Genomic DNA, 14847 nt, shown 5'->3' on the forward strand with positions numbered 1-14847 from the left:
TAACCAAATCAGTTTAACCAAATAGTTTAACCAAATGGTTAAACTCCCTTCCTGGAAGCAGGGAGAAAGCGTCACTCTAGACCTGAAGATAAAAATCCTAGTAAGTGGGAAGTTTCCCTAATTTTTTTTTTTTTTTTTTTTTTTTTTTAGAGACAGAGTCTTGCTCTGTCGCCCAGGCTGGAGTGCAGTGGCGTAATCTCCACTCACTGCAAGCTCTGCCTCCCAGGTTCACGCCATTCTCCTGCCTCAGCCTCCCATGTAGCTGGGACTACAGGCGCCCGCCACCACACCTGGCTAATTTTTGTATTTTTAGTAGAGACGGGGTTTCACCATGTTAGCCAGGATGGTCTCGATCTCCTGACCACGTGATCCGCCTGTCTCAGCCTCCCAAAGTGCTGGGATTACAGGCGTGAGCCACCGCGCCCAGCCTCGGAAGTTTCCCTTTTGAAGCGGTGACAGAAAACTTAGTCTGACTCAAATGAATAAGAGCTATTTGGCTAAACTCCCTTCCTGGGCCTTCTTCATCATGAAGACATTTGACTTTACCACATCTGAAAATAGGGGGGAAATGAATTCACAGAAAAATAAATATTTCCTAATCTTAAATAAACATTGGTAATCACAGTGATTGTATCCAAAGCACAATGCAGCTATATAAATACAGAAAACAACACTAGAAGGCAAAAGGAGAGTATTTACCTATATAAATATAAATCCAAAATCTGATTTTAACTTGCTAAAAGTATCTGGTCTAGTTCTCTAAATGTCAAAGGCATCTGCCCACTGTCCCTCTAGCACTACCTCAATTAGCAGCTGAAGAGATGGCCTTCCTTTTGTCCAAATCTGAAGATACATATCACAGCCTTCAACAATCGTGAGGACCTTTTCCTGTTCCATTTAACAACTTTATTTTGCATTTGATCTAGCAAAGGAATGAGGAAAAGGTTTCCAGGAGATGGTAAACTAAAGCTCCAAATAGCTTCCCTCAGGGATCTTCCAACCTGATTCTATTCCCTTTTCTTGTTGCAGAGTATATGCAAGGAACCTCTCCCCCACCCTAAGAAGTCTGGGGAGATCATTGAGCCTGAAAAACCTTCATCATTGAGGTGTGCTAAGACAGAGTTGGAGGCAGAGAGACGAGATTGTGCCCACTTTCCATGTCATACAGAGAAGTCAACATTCTCTATATGATATGCAAGAAACATGATATAAGAGATATGATGTATATATGTTATATATACATTTGAGTTCTTGACACATAGATATCTATGCTGTCTGGTTTTTTGTTTGCTTGTTTTTAAGATGGAGTTTCCCTCTTGTTGCCCAGGCTGGAGTGCAATGGTGTGATCTCGGCTTGCTGTAACCTCCGCCTCCCACGTTCAAGCGATTCTCCTGCCTCAGCCTCCCAAGTAGCTGGAATTACAGGCATGTGCCACCATGCCCAGCTAATTTTGTATTTTTAGTAGAGACAAGGTTTAACCATGTTGGCCAGGTTGGTCTCGAACTTCTGACCTCAGATGATCCACCCGCCTCGGCCTCCCAAACTGCTGGGATTACAGGTGTGAACCACCGCTCCTGGCCTGGGCTGTCTGTTATCCAAAAAGTTGTCATATTTGGTTCCTGGTAACCACAGAAACAATCATCTTTTAAAAAATATATTGAACACACAGCCAAAGTGAAGGTCTATATTTCTCCCTTAGTGAATGTCATCATGATTCAGTCCTACAAGAATTGTGTGAGGTGGGGTGGTTTTGTCTTACATGCAGAGAATGAAGTTGGGCTCCCAAAGAGAATTCAGTCTTCCCTGGTCACTGTTATACCAGACTGTATTTTCTTTCAATGAATCTGCCCTCTCTCTCAAAGATAATTTGGAAGTAACAGGAAATGATCATTTATCACTACCAATATGATAGTGCTTTCTCACCCACTGTTTACACCTTGAAAGCAAGCACTGGAAGAAGCCTTAGAGATCCAGGCACTCACCCTAAGGGGCATGTGGAATGGGGCGAGAGGCTGGTTGTGACAATGACTGAGGTGCTGTTGTTTTGCAGTCCTGGATCTGTCCCATGCAGTGAAGAATTGCACGGCCCTACTGAGAAATGTCAACCCCTCTTGAGGAAACCAAGGCCCACAGTTGACTCTTAGATTCAAGCTCCCAACTCTCACTTCGTAGATAGTCACTGTTTCTGTAGTTGAACAATTAAAGAAGCAACATTGAAAAGAAAAAATAGACAAATGTAGATATCTCAATGTTGCCCCAGTTCTCCTGCACAACCGCCTAAGAAGTAGTAGCTCCAAGTAGGTCCTATTGTTGTAGCTCTAAGTAGCTCTAAGAAGGTTCATTGTTGTTCCTGCATCTCTGCCTTCTTCTTGATGCAAATATAATGAACCCTTAGCAGCAACTCGCACCTGTCTTTTGCTGTCCTTCCATGTAAAGGGCTCTTCCCCTGTACCTAAACTCAGCAGGAAATTTCAAACTACTCCACAAAGACGCCCTGATTCAACCAACACCTACTGAGCACCATGTGTATGCTGGGCACTGAGCTTATTGCCAGACAATATATTATTTCATTTAACTGCAACTCAAACCTATGGTTCAGGTACTAAGTCCATGTTATAGGTAAGAAAACCAAGGCTTTGGGTGGCTTATATAAATTGCTCAAGGGTTCATGCCTAGTGACTGACCCAGGTGTCTATATTTCCAGTGACATCTACTGTTACTCAGTTTCCCCACACCCCAGTTTCATTGCATCTTCCCATCAGTTTTCTCTTCCTCAATGACTGGAGAGTCTCAGGAAACACTTTCCAAAGCTTAAGATTCATACGCTCTATCAGGTGGGTTAGGTCTCAGAAGAGACGAATAAAAAGACCCACTGAGACAGAATTCCTAACAACTCCAGCCACATTTCCAGGTGAAAATGGTAGACTCGAGTGTATACATATGTGATTCACTTGCCATGAAACAAAAACACATCCAAGGTGAACTGAAACCTCCTAAGAGTTGGTGCAGAGGAAAAATCAATGATGAAAACTCATGGCCATTTAGAAGAACACAGTCTCTCTCTCTCTCTCTCTCTCTCTCTCTCTCACACACACACACACACACACACACACACACACACACGGTCTACAGTAAATACATTGAAATGGTTACCTGTGAGGGCATGCAAGGGAAGAGGAATGAGGAACAAAGGAACAAATAAGATGACAAGGGTCATTAACTTAACCGTCTGCTCCTGGGGTTAAACATTTTAAGGTAAGTGTATAACAGTTAACAAACAAGTAGTCAGCTAGGCATGGCAGCTGACGCCTGTAATCCCAACACTTTGGGGGCTAAGGCAGGAGGATCACTTGAGCTCTGGAGTTCAAGACCAGCCTGTGCAACATAAAAAAACCCATCTATACAGAAAAAAAAAAAAAATTAGCTGGGCATGGTAGTGCATACCTGTAGTCTCAACTACTCAGGAGGCTGAGGTGGGAGGCTCACTTGAACCTGAGAGGTGGAGGTTGCAGTAAGCTGTGAACATCCCACTGTACTTCAGCCTGGGTGACAGAGCAAGACTCTGCCTTAAAAATAAAAATAAATAAATAAAAATAGTCAATGAAGATGACTTAATAAAAATTATAAAATCCCTAAACCTGATAAGTTGTGACTTAGGTGAGGGAATTGGCAACAGAAGGGAGAGAAGATGAACTCTCCTTTTGCTACAAGGGGAGGCCTCCTTAGGAATTTCGTAATTATGTGCTATTGCTGTTCATTAATTGCAAGGAAACCAGCCTCGCTCCGGCCTTCTTGCCTGCTGGGAGGGCATGACAGAATTACTGACTCACATGAAGGATGGGGACTAGCGGACGGCACCCATCAGCGTGCATGATAGTCGATATGAGACTCCAGGTCAGAGACGGCTGCCCGGATTCAGACTGCATGTAATTAAAAGGTTTGCATGGAATAGAAACTGACCCTCACCATCTTAGGCATGTCAGAGGCTGCTCGTTTGAAGCACAATTCATAATGTTTTTCCTTTGCTCTTGGTTTTAAAACAATGTATAGAAATCATGTAGCCTGCAAAATAAAAAATAAATACTCTATCACGTGGCCAGTGTTTAACATGCAAAGGTTTTTCTTTGGCTGTGCAGCAAGTGCACACATGCACACACACACACACACACACAGAGGCAGAGCAAATACTCTGATGAATAAAAATATGAATTTGAGGGCAAATGAGGCATGAAACATATTGGCCAATAAACAACACAAAAGAAGGTCATACTAATTTTTTTATCTAACCAGACTGGGAAGCATTTGAGCTAAGAATATCCAGCAAGAACAGACTTTCAAGGAAGTTGCATTTCTAACCAATTACAGAGGGCCGGTGTTTCTTATTTTGTTATGATGCAGACGTAAAAAAAGCCTAGGATCTTACTGTCCTATATTTTCAAAGGTAAGAATCTGTGAAGATTTAAACTATCTAAAGACACACCCTTGAAAGACACATCCTTGATCTACCATGAGAAAATAAAATATGCTGAAAGTACTTCTGTACTTTCTCTTTTGTGAAAATGTCTTGTCCAGGGGGTCCTTACATTCCCAAAGTACTTTTCAGTCCACAAAGCTCCTTCAAAACCATTTTGTAAAGTGTAAAGGGCAGGTATTATTTGCTCCATTATCCAAATGAGGAAATCAGCTCAGAAAGCTCAGGAGATTTTTTTGAGTTCTTGTGGTCGGGGAGCAGTAGAGTCCAACAAGGATATGATTCGTCCGACTTTTAATCTAGTATTGCCCTGCCAAGCTCTCAGTCCTGCGGTTTAAAAGAACCACTGTATTTTCTGTGCATATAATAGATCAGAACCAAAAGGACAATGAGAATGACTATCTCAGAGAATCTTCCACTCCATCCCCAGCCCACCACATGCACACCCAGAAGCATCATGGATGGAAAGAAAACAGACTCTTTCAAGATTCCCAGACCAGTCAGTGCAGTGAATAGGTTTCCAGGCCCTGACACTTCTGAGAATACCTGAGCCTTGCAAGGCTGAGGTCACCTGAAGCTCCTCAGGGGGCTCTCTGTCTGCACTAATTAGAGAAAGCAATATTGTTTCAAAGCATTCCCTTCATCTGTCTTCCAGCCTCGCTTTGCTCCAGTATTTGGGTATTCGGCGGCTCAAGCCCAGTTCACACAGCCTGCCAGCCCTTCAAAGGAGAGGAATAAACATGAGCTCACCAAACAGGTGGTGATGAGAGACGTGCCCGGACTGTCTTGGTTGTTCCACTCCACACCTTCGCTTTCATTATCTCCAGCATTTGTCAAGCAAAGGCAGGCTGATGATCCAGGGCTTCCACACCTTCAAAAGGAAATATTGACTGAACAGTGGTGCCGCTGCTACTCTCTTTACCTGCTGAATACCCACAGGGACTCACATCGTCAAAGGAGGAGTCATCGTTAGACTTTTCCCACTGACATCCACTGGCCCAAGGGAGAACAAGAGAGATGAAGCGCCAATCACAGGAAGGGTTATGAACCACACTGAGGAGCTAGAAGATTCAAAATGAACTTTCAAGGGTAGGAACATACAGACAGAACCAATTCACACAGAACTTGTAAAAAATATACTCTTTGTGATGATGGATAAGTCTAAAATTCCTCAAGAATGTAGCCACTGACCATCAACTGGTTAATAGTAGTTAGCCTCTTTGGGGGACTCAGCTTTTCCCTATATCCACACACCCACAAAAGTCCACTTCCTAGAGTTTAGGAAAAGGTTCCCTCATTTGAAACAAGGATAACATAATGGTCTTGTGATACTGGCATAACAATGGATATAAATGCAGTGACCAGAGACAACATATCTGTAGGAGAAAAAGAACACAAGTCTGTCCACCTGAAAGCTCAGCAATGCATTTAGTGAACTAGCAAGAAGTTCCTGAATGGAGCAGGGAGGAGAGGAGAAGGAAGGGAGCAGGGAGGAGAGGAGAAGGAAGGGAGCAGGGAGGAGAGGAGAAGGAAGGGAGCAGGGAGGAGAGGAGAAGGAAGGGAGCATGTTGGGATGGGGAGGGAATGTGTTGTTTTTTAATTCTGCTGGGGATGAGGGTGGACCAGAAATTGGAAGGTAGATGTTCCAGTGTCATAGTAACCAGAAATTCTGCAGCCCTGGGTGTCCCCAAAAACTGTGCATGGACTTTAACTCATGTCCTGAGGTGGATCACAGGGCAGAAGACTAAGATTTGAGCAGAGGTCACTCTTCTCCTTGTCCCCACTCACTCTTCCTTCTGGTGTTCTCCAACTCTCTTCCAGAAACTTCCTGAAGAATCTCTCCCAGTCATTCTCTTAACCATACTAGTTCCATCCTCAAGACACCTCAGCCCATGCCCCTTTTGGGGGGACAGAGCTTCATCTGGTCCCAGAATTGTCTCTGTCCCCAGATGAGACATAAGTGAAGGCAGCAGAATATGAGCTTCCCACAGATGTGAAGGAAGGACGCTCTAGCATGGTGACTCTGGCTGGTCAGTTGCATGTAGGGTGTATTTTCTAGAAGCAAAAGCTTTACTTATCTTTAAGGTGATCTTGACAGATGTACTCAAAAAATGAATTATTTCCCTCTTGAAAATACATTTCCCAGCAACAACTTTTTAATGGAATGCTGGGACTAATCCGTATAGTGCCTCCTCTGAAAAATATACAGGGGAAAACCCTATCTTTTCTCTACAGTCTTATGTTCAGTAGTTGGGGCCTGTAAATTTAACTGACAGAAGACAGATTAACAGAATAAAAAAATCCCAGAGTTTGTTTATATACACAATGTGCATACATGTGGGAGAACTCAGTGATGTGGGAGATTATTCTCAAAGGAGCAGTTAGAATCGGGGTCTAATATACCATCTTTACAAAAGGCAATAAAGTGTGAAGAAGGGACTAGATAAATAAAAATGACTTGAGGGGTTGTGAGAGGGCTACTAGGAAATGTAAGGCAAATAAGCATTGTTTAATAAGGTTTGTTATGAAGTTGAGAGTTGTTCTCCACTTCCTGGCACAGGAGAGGGAAACATCTTTACAAATGAAATTTATCTCACCTTCACAAAGGGAGATTCATATCCAGCTTTTAGACAGAAAGAAGGAGGGCAGAGAGCTCACTGCTTTCAGCTCAAAACAATCCTTACACTGAAGTGGCATATTTGGGGAGGTTATAACCTGATCTTCAGTAGCATGATTTTGATGCCAACCAGCACTGGGAAACCCACAGATTTTTTGCGGGGGGTTGGTTTTAGGGGGTGGGCTGGGTGTCTTGTGCTCCTCAAGGGTCTGTCTCCAGCCTGAAACCCGTTGCAGACGCTCAGTGTTTGCATGCCTGGAAACACTGGGGTATTTCTATCCAGCTGGGGCTCAGAGCAGGGCCTAGGGAGCAGAAAAGACATGGGCAGAAAGCTTGGCAGAGTTCACATCAGGAGGGCCTCTATGAATTTTTCTTCCTGCAGTGGGGAACATTTAAGATATTTAAGTAGATAAAACATCAGATTGGTGTTCTAATCTGCTGATACTGCGTGGAGGTCCTGGAAAGGGGACAAACTAGAGCTTGAACGACAGAGGAGGCAAACACTGAGCGTCTGCAATGTGTTTTGCATTCTGCCAGGAACTGAGCCTGTGTTGATGAGTGAAGTCAACACAGTTACTACCCTCTTGGAGCTTGTAGTCTAATGCAATATGGGGATGACAGTGGATGGTATTGACAGTCCCAGCTGGATTTATGAAGTGCATGGTAAATGTTTTCTCAAGCTCACATGGTGAGACTGAGATGTCTGTGAAATAGCCAAAAGGAAATGTACAAGGAGCCTAGAGTCATATGCAGTCCCACAAGCTTAAATATAGAAATAGAGGTTCTAAAGCTGATTTGATCTGAAGAAAATCTGCTTTCCTAATCACTATCTGTGAGTTTCTACTCAGAAGAGAACTTTTCCTTTGAACATTTTTCTATCTAACTGAAAGGTAAGTAAGTTGCCCAAGTAACAGCGCTATGAAGTGGCAGAGCCCTAGGCTGAAACCTGAGCTGCTATTGCCAGGGTCTGCCCTCTGACCGCTGAGCAAAGAATAAAGGGTTTGGAACACAAACCATAGACCTGAATTCCAGTCCTATGACTCACTGGCTATAATGCCCCCATTTCTCCAGAGAAGCTGATGGTTATTGCCCAACACTGCCCAAGTGTCAAGAAGAGAGCTGACATGGAACTGACCAGAAATGAACCCTCACTGGGTCTCTCTCTTCTGTGAAGGAAAACTTGACCATCAAGCCATTTCTTTTGCGTCGCTTCTGAAAGTCAAAATTCCCTCCCCTGCAAAAACCAGCTCTATTTTGTTAACCTTTCTTTAATGACATTTACATATTTTACCTCACCCTCTCTAATTCATCAAACCCTCCCTCTCATCCCATTCTGTTCTCAAAGAGTTTTCTAGTCCTTAGCAAAAATAACAGATTTGCTGCTTCAGTTCCCATAATGCACACCTGTTTATTAGGTCCTGCCTTAAAGCAAATTCAAACATTTTCTATGATCATTTTTTCACAAGTGTCAGAGATCTAGCAAGCCAACTTCAGAATGATTCTTAACATATACCGTCCAGAGCCAGGTACCCATAAGTTGTAATATTTCAGTGCCTTCCAGGTACTCTATGTGACCTGCTAATTATCTGTCAAGATGTAGGCATCAGACACAAATCAAACAGGTGAAAAAAAATTGATCTAATCTCAGCTTTTTCCAGTTTCTGAGTCTCTGAATACCACATACGTCAAGCTTATGTCTTGCTCTGGGACAGCACAGACTTTAATGTATTCCTCAAAGCCCACAATTCTCTGCAAAGAACTGTTTCTTTTGCTGCTGAGATTAATAAACCAACGCACTTGTCTGAACAGTATGGAGTTGACCTGGCCCCTTCCTTTCCAGAGGGTATATTGCGGTGTCATGATATGAATGTGTCTTGAACTTCAGCACAGCGCTCTCTACCTACAAGGAGAAAACTTCGGTGTGGAAGGGACTCCTCAAAATGCTATCTGATTCAGTTTATCCTCTCTTGTCTGAACAATTATCCAAGAAGAGAAGAGCTACCATGGCATTTAGGTTTGACTTCCCTTCCTGAATTCCAGAAAGAAGACCCAATTTTTGATAAGCAAACCAACTTCAGTTATATTTGACATACCTATTCACCAACCATTCATCCAACCAATATTTGCTACGCACTTACTGTGGTCCAGGTCCTGTGCTAAAAGGAGTATAATAAAGAAAGAGAAAAAAAAAATCAGATCCAGTATTATATGGTAATCAACATTAATTCCTGAGGATTTTATATGACAGCAGTGACCATAATTTGATTGGAATACGTGTACACAACCAATATTAATGGTTTTAAAAGGCATTTCACCATTTTTTTAGAAGTATGTTCTTACACTCTCACAAAGTTCTACGAGGGCAGACATATCTTTCTTCTGATCAACAAACTTAGGAGTATGTCTACCTTGCAAATGTTGAAAAAGATATTGTAGATGAATTCTTAATGACACAAAAAAATGTCTGTGATATTTAGCTGTGTGGAAACGCAGGTTACAAAACAATGTGTTCTAGTATAAGCCCACTTTTTTAGCCAAAATGTAAACAGTAGCTCCTTTTGGTTGATGAACTCTTGGATAGGTTTTACTTTCCTTTTTTGCATTTTCTGTGTTTTCTAGATTCAGTACAGTGAGCATATATTACTTTTCTAACCACATCTTAAAATATTGTTATATAAGAAATATTATTGTTCAGGTTTTGACACAATTTTATTTTCAGTTGGCATTTTGATTCTATTCAAGTCCTTTCATTTAGTTGTAGGTAGCATAAACTTATTAAAGGAAAGAAGAGAGGAAGACAATTCATAACAGAGGCTGGTATTTCATACCAGGTCTGGAGACAAGAGAGGAGCTCCAAGTATCATCAGCTAATGGCCAATCAGTGGTTAGTGTCAAAAAGCTAATTGTGCCAGTTGTAACTCTGGAAGGTCACCTAGACAGGTAGGAAAGGTGTGAGCCCAGGAAAGATGATGAATCCGCAGTGAGAAGAATCTTCTTGCAACCAAAGAGAATTATGCCACCACAATCCATATAATGGTAATTACTTATATTTCAATGGAATCTAAAGGCAGAATTCTCCTAAACAAGATCAGGAATGGGAAGTCAATTTTTTTTTTTTAATGCTATTCTCGCTCTCTTTCTCACCTAGGAGAAATGTTTAACTAAGATTTCAAAGCCTAGCCTGGCTGCACTGCTCCGGAGTTTGGCAGCTGTTGGATTTTGGTGTCTGCGTGCCAGTTATTTGCTCTGCCAGCAATGTGTTAGGATAATCACCCACTGAAGGATTTCAACACATTACATTTCCCCAGAAGCCTTTGTCTAACAAGGTAATTTATGACCTGTTCAGGAATCTGGTCTTTATAAAACAATAAATTCACACTTGTGCTGGACTTCAAAGCTGCCATTATGAGCCTGGTAGCAGAAGGCATCCTGCAGCTGAGAGCCAGATCAACAGATAAGTGAGTTTTTAACGACCTCTTTCAGGCAGGCCAAAAAGGGAGCAAAGTCAACAGCCACTGCAACATTTGGCCATTCTGGTTGCAAAATACAATCCTGGAAGTGAGTCCTTTTCACCCACTCTCTACAGAAATTGGGATCAGTGGAATTTTGGAAGGGTTGGGAAGGAACCAGGTATTCCCCATGGGAAGTTCAGTTGCTCCTGTTCCTGGTAGAGTCTTGCTCAGATGCCACAGAAGCCCACTCCCCTGGAGAAGCCCACTCCCCCAACCCTGTAACCACCCTAAACCCAAAAGTCTCTCTCTGGAAAGTAGGAGGTTGGGGAGTGGGAATAAGTGCTTCAGAGTCTTCACCACATTCTTGGAGCCAAGGGCATCTTCCACACATATGAATCCCACATAAAACCTAGATGAGGTTTTCCAGAGTGTGGTCTGTAGCCTGCTTGCATAAGAATCACCTGAGACGCATCCCCGTCCAGATCTGCTATATTAACTCCCAAAAACTAGACCTAAGAATTAGAATCTTTAACAGACAATCCAGGTGATTCTTACACACACCAAAGTTTGAAAAACCACTGGATAGGATGAAAATAGAAAGGCAAAACCAGGACTTTAAGCCTGAGAGCTTTGGGGATGAGCAAGACCCCAAATGAAATCTAGAAGCCCCCATTTACTAGCTGTGTGCCTTGGACAAGTGTCTTAAACTCTCAGAATCTTGGTTTACCCATGCATGAAAAGAAATACCTCCTATTTTTGCAGCAAGGAGTAGCTTCTGGTTCCGAAAATTGGCCTGCCTGCCCCTTCAGACTTCTCGCAGCAATTGTTTCTGTGCCTGGGCCTCCACCCACAGCTTCCGTGCTGCCATTTTGAGCAGACACAGTAAGCAATGAAGCTGCTTTCTCCCAGCAGCTCCCTGTGTTCCTGCCCCCATGAAAACATCTCAGTCTTCTGTTTGAAACTCAGGGTGTGTAGTGTAGCTGCACTGCTATATTGTTTTTTCTATTTTTTAAACAGCTGAACTCATTTTTCCAATGAAATCTTTCTTAGATCCTTAATATATTAATTAGTTTTTGTTTCTTTGGGAGGAGGCAGTCTCACTCTGTTGCTCAGGCTGGAGTGCAGTGGCATGATCACAGCTCACTGCAGCCTCAACCTCCCAGGCTCAAGTGATCCTCCTACCTTAGCCTCTGGAGTAGTTGGGACTACAGGCGTGTGCCACAACACCTGGCTACTTTTTAAATTTTTAGTAGAGATAGGGCCTCACTACATTGCCCAGGCTGGTCTTGAACCCCTGGGCTCAAGCGATTCTACCACATCGGCCTCCCAGAGTGCTGGGATTATAGGCATGAGCTACCACACCTGGCCTAGATACTTAAAAACAAACAAACAAACAAAACAGCAGTTCTTTGTAAAGGTGGGGGAGGCTCCAACTTTGAATCCACTTATTCCCCTCCACTCTACCCTCTGAAGCCTCCCCAAAGCCTTCGAAGTTCCCTCTGTAGGGCACCATGGTCCGCAGAATGGACAAAAGAAGTGTCTGGGGATGGGGCAGAGTGGGAAACAGGGAGTAAGGTGGTCACAAGATGACCCCCAAGGTGACAGAGAAGCTGAAGGTGCCACTATGTGTGCTTGGTGCACAGGAGGAGGAGCAAGTTTGCAGGGAGAAAGGAATGAGTTGAGTTTCTGATGCATTCAGTTTAGGTGCCATAGAGGCAACCAGGTATGGACACTTAGCAGGCTGTTGAAAATTCACACCCAGGATTATAGGCAGATGTCCAAGCACAAATAGAGATATTCATGCTTTCTCTTCAGTCAGTGGTTCCCACACTTGGCTGCACTTTGGGATTACCTGGGAGTTTTAAAATGTACGGATGCCTGGGTTCTACCTCCAGAGATTCTGATGTAATTGGTTGGGATTGGGGCTGGGCACTGGGATTTTTAATCTCTCCCAGTGATTGCAGTATTCAGCTAAGTCTGGAAACCACTGTTCTTAGTATAGAATAAAAGATTTGTCTCTCATATTGAGTCAAGTTTCCTATGTAGACACAACTGTGCAGATGTAGGAAGCTTTACTTAATATCCACACTATTGGAATTACATGAAAAAGGCAGCAATCCACAAGTTAATTGCCATTATTAGTAATTAGTATTGTTTCCCATTATTTCTATAACAAATTATTACGAACTTGATGGCTTAAAACAACACAAATTTATTTTCTTCATTTCTCACAGAATGAAATCAGTATAACCGGACTGAAATTACAGTGTCAGCAGGGCCATATTCCTTCTGGAGGCTTTAGAGGTGAATCAGTTCCTTGCCCTTCCAGCTTCTGGTGGCTGCCAGCATTCTTTGGCTTCCTTGTCATCACATATTTCCAGTCTCTGCTTCTGTGATCACGTTACAGTCCCCTCTTTATCTGTGTGCAAATCCCCCTCTGCCTTTGTCTTATAATATTATATACAATTGCATTTAGGGCCCACCTGGAGGGCTCAGGATAATCTCATCATACCAAGATCTTTAGTTTAAGTGTATCTGCAATGTCCTTTTCTTTTCTTTTGCCACAAAGAGTAACCTTCACAGGTTCCAGGGATTAAGACGTGATATCTTTGAGGAACTCTTCTTAGTCTACCACAGACATTCCTGAAAGTTCATGTTCATCCTGCCATGTTCATCCCACATGCAAAATAAATTTATCCCCATCTTAACATCTCCCAGAGTCTTAACCCATTAAAGCACCAACTCATGTTCAAAACCTTATCCAAACATTATCAACTCAAAAGTCCAAAGCTCATCATCTAGGTCATCTAAGTTAAGCATGGTTGGAACTCTGGGTATCACTCATCCCGGGGCAAAATTTCTCTCCATTAAATTGCCTAATTCTAAAATACAGTGGTGAGATAGGATAACAGTTACAGATGTTCCATCTCAAAAAAGAAAAAATGAAAGGTGGCCCAAGCCTCCACCTTCAAGGTCATCCTTTCTTTTTCTTGAAGGGCAGCACATGTTTTCTGCTGAGTAGTTTTATCAGCCTGTTTCCTGCTTGTAGAATTTTGAAAGTCAGACAGGCTTCCCTCATTTCCTCCTATGTTTTTCAGTCAAACCTGGCAGTGTTTCTGCTGATACAACAGTCTCAAAAATGTTGTGGGTCTCCCATGTATATCATGAGTATTCACGCCATTAGATAAGATGATTCTCCACAGGGCTTTTCTAGATAATTCCATCTCTGGGCCCAGCTTCTCCTAAGATGGTTGTGGGGATCCATGGATCCATGAGTCACACCACAATCTCTTTAAAGGTTTCTCTCTATAAATAAACATTTTGATATTTTGGTAAGTTCTAAAGCACTAGCAAAAGGTTGTCCAGTCACAACCTTGGCTTCCTCTCCAGAGCACACTTTCCTGAACAGTGGATCTCCAAATTTTAGCATCTTTTGCAACCTGGACAGGCTGAGAATTTCCAAAGCTATCTAATTCTGGTTACCTTTTGCTTAACAGTTCTACCCTCAATTTATCTCTTCCCTTTCTTATTTTACTATATACCATGAGAAAAGACCAGGCTGTACTTTCAACACTTTTCTTAAAGGTCTCCTCAGCTAAATGTCTAATTTCATCTTTTATAAGTTTCTGCCACTAACAAGGACTCCTTTCCTCCAGTTTCCAATGAGATGTTTCTGTTTTCTTCTTAGACTTCACCAGTATCACTTTTCTTTTTTTGAGACAGAGTCTCACTCTCTTCCCCAGGCTAGAGTGTAGTGGCACAATTAGAGCTTATCGCAGCCTTGACCTCCTGGGCTCAAGCAATCCTCCTGCCTCAGCCACCCAAGTAGCTGGGACTACAGGCATGCACCACCACACTAGGCTAATTTTTCTATTTTTTGTAGAGACAGGGTTTTGCCATGTTGCCCAGGCTGATCTTGAATTCCTGGGGTCGATCAATCTGCCCACCTCAACCCCCCAAAGTGCTGGGATTAAAGGCATAAGCCATTGTACCCAGTACTAGCAATGCATTTAACCTTTATATTTCTACCAACATCCTGTTTAAGATGATATATGTATCCTCTAAGACAACACAGGCTTTCCCTAACTTGCTTCTCATTTCCTTCTGAGACCTCACCAACAGTTCCTTAACTGTCCATATTTCTATCCACAGCCTGTCTCAAGCAACCTGTTTTTTTCTGTCATGTGCCTCAAAACTCTTCCATCCTGTATCCATGATCCAACTCCAAAATCACTTCCATATTTTTAAGTATTTATTACATGAACAACTAACTTCCAGCTACCAAATTTTGCATTAAAACATGGAT

General features: G+C 42.6%; 1 long non-coding RNA gene across 2 annotated transcripts in view; it reads right to left on the bottom strand.

The window, feature by feature from the left end:
* LOC135971816 (uncharacterized) overlaps positions 1–14847 on the bottom strand; it is a 221288-nt gene that overhangs the window by 187433 nt on the left and 19008 nt on the right. For both annotated transcript variants that reach the window (XR_012415005.1, XR_010588086.2), the window contains exon 2: positions 5223–5343. This is a non-coding gene — a long non-coding RNA (uncharacterized lncRNA). The remainder of the gene's footprint in view (positions 1–5222; positions 5344–14847) is intronic.

This window comes from Macaca fascicularis, chromosome 7, assembly GCF_037993035.2.
Source record: "Macaca fascicularis isolate 582-1 chromosome 7, T2T-MFA8v1.1".
Classification (NCBI taxonomy): Eukaryota; Metazoa; Chordata; class Mammalia; order Primates; family Cercopithecidae; genus Macaca; species Macaca fascicularis.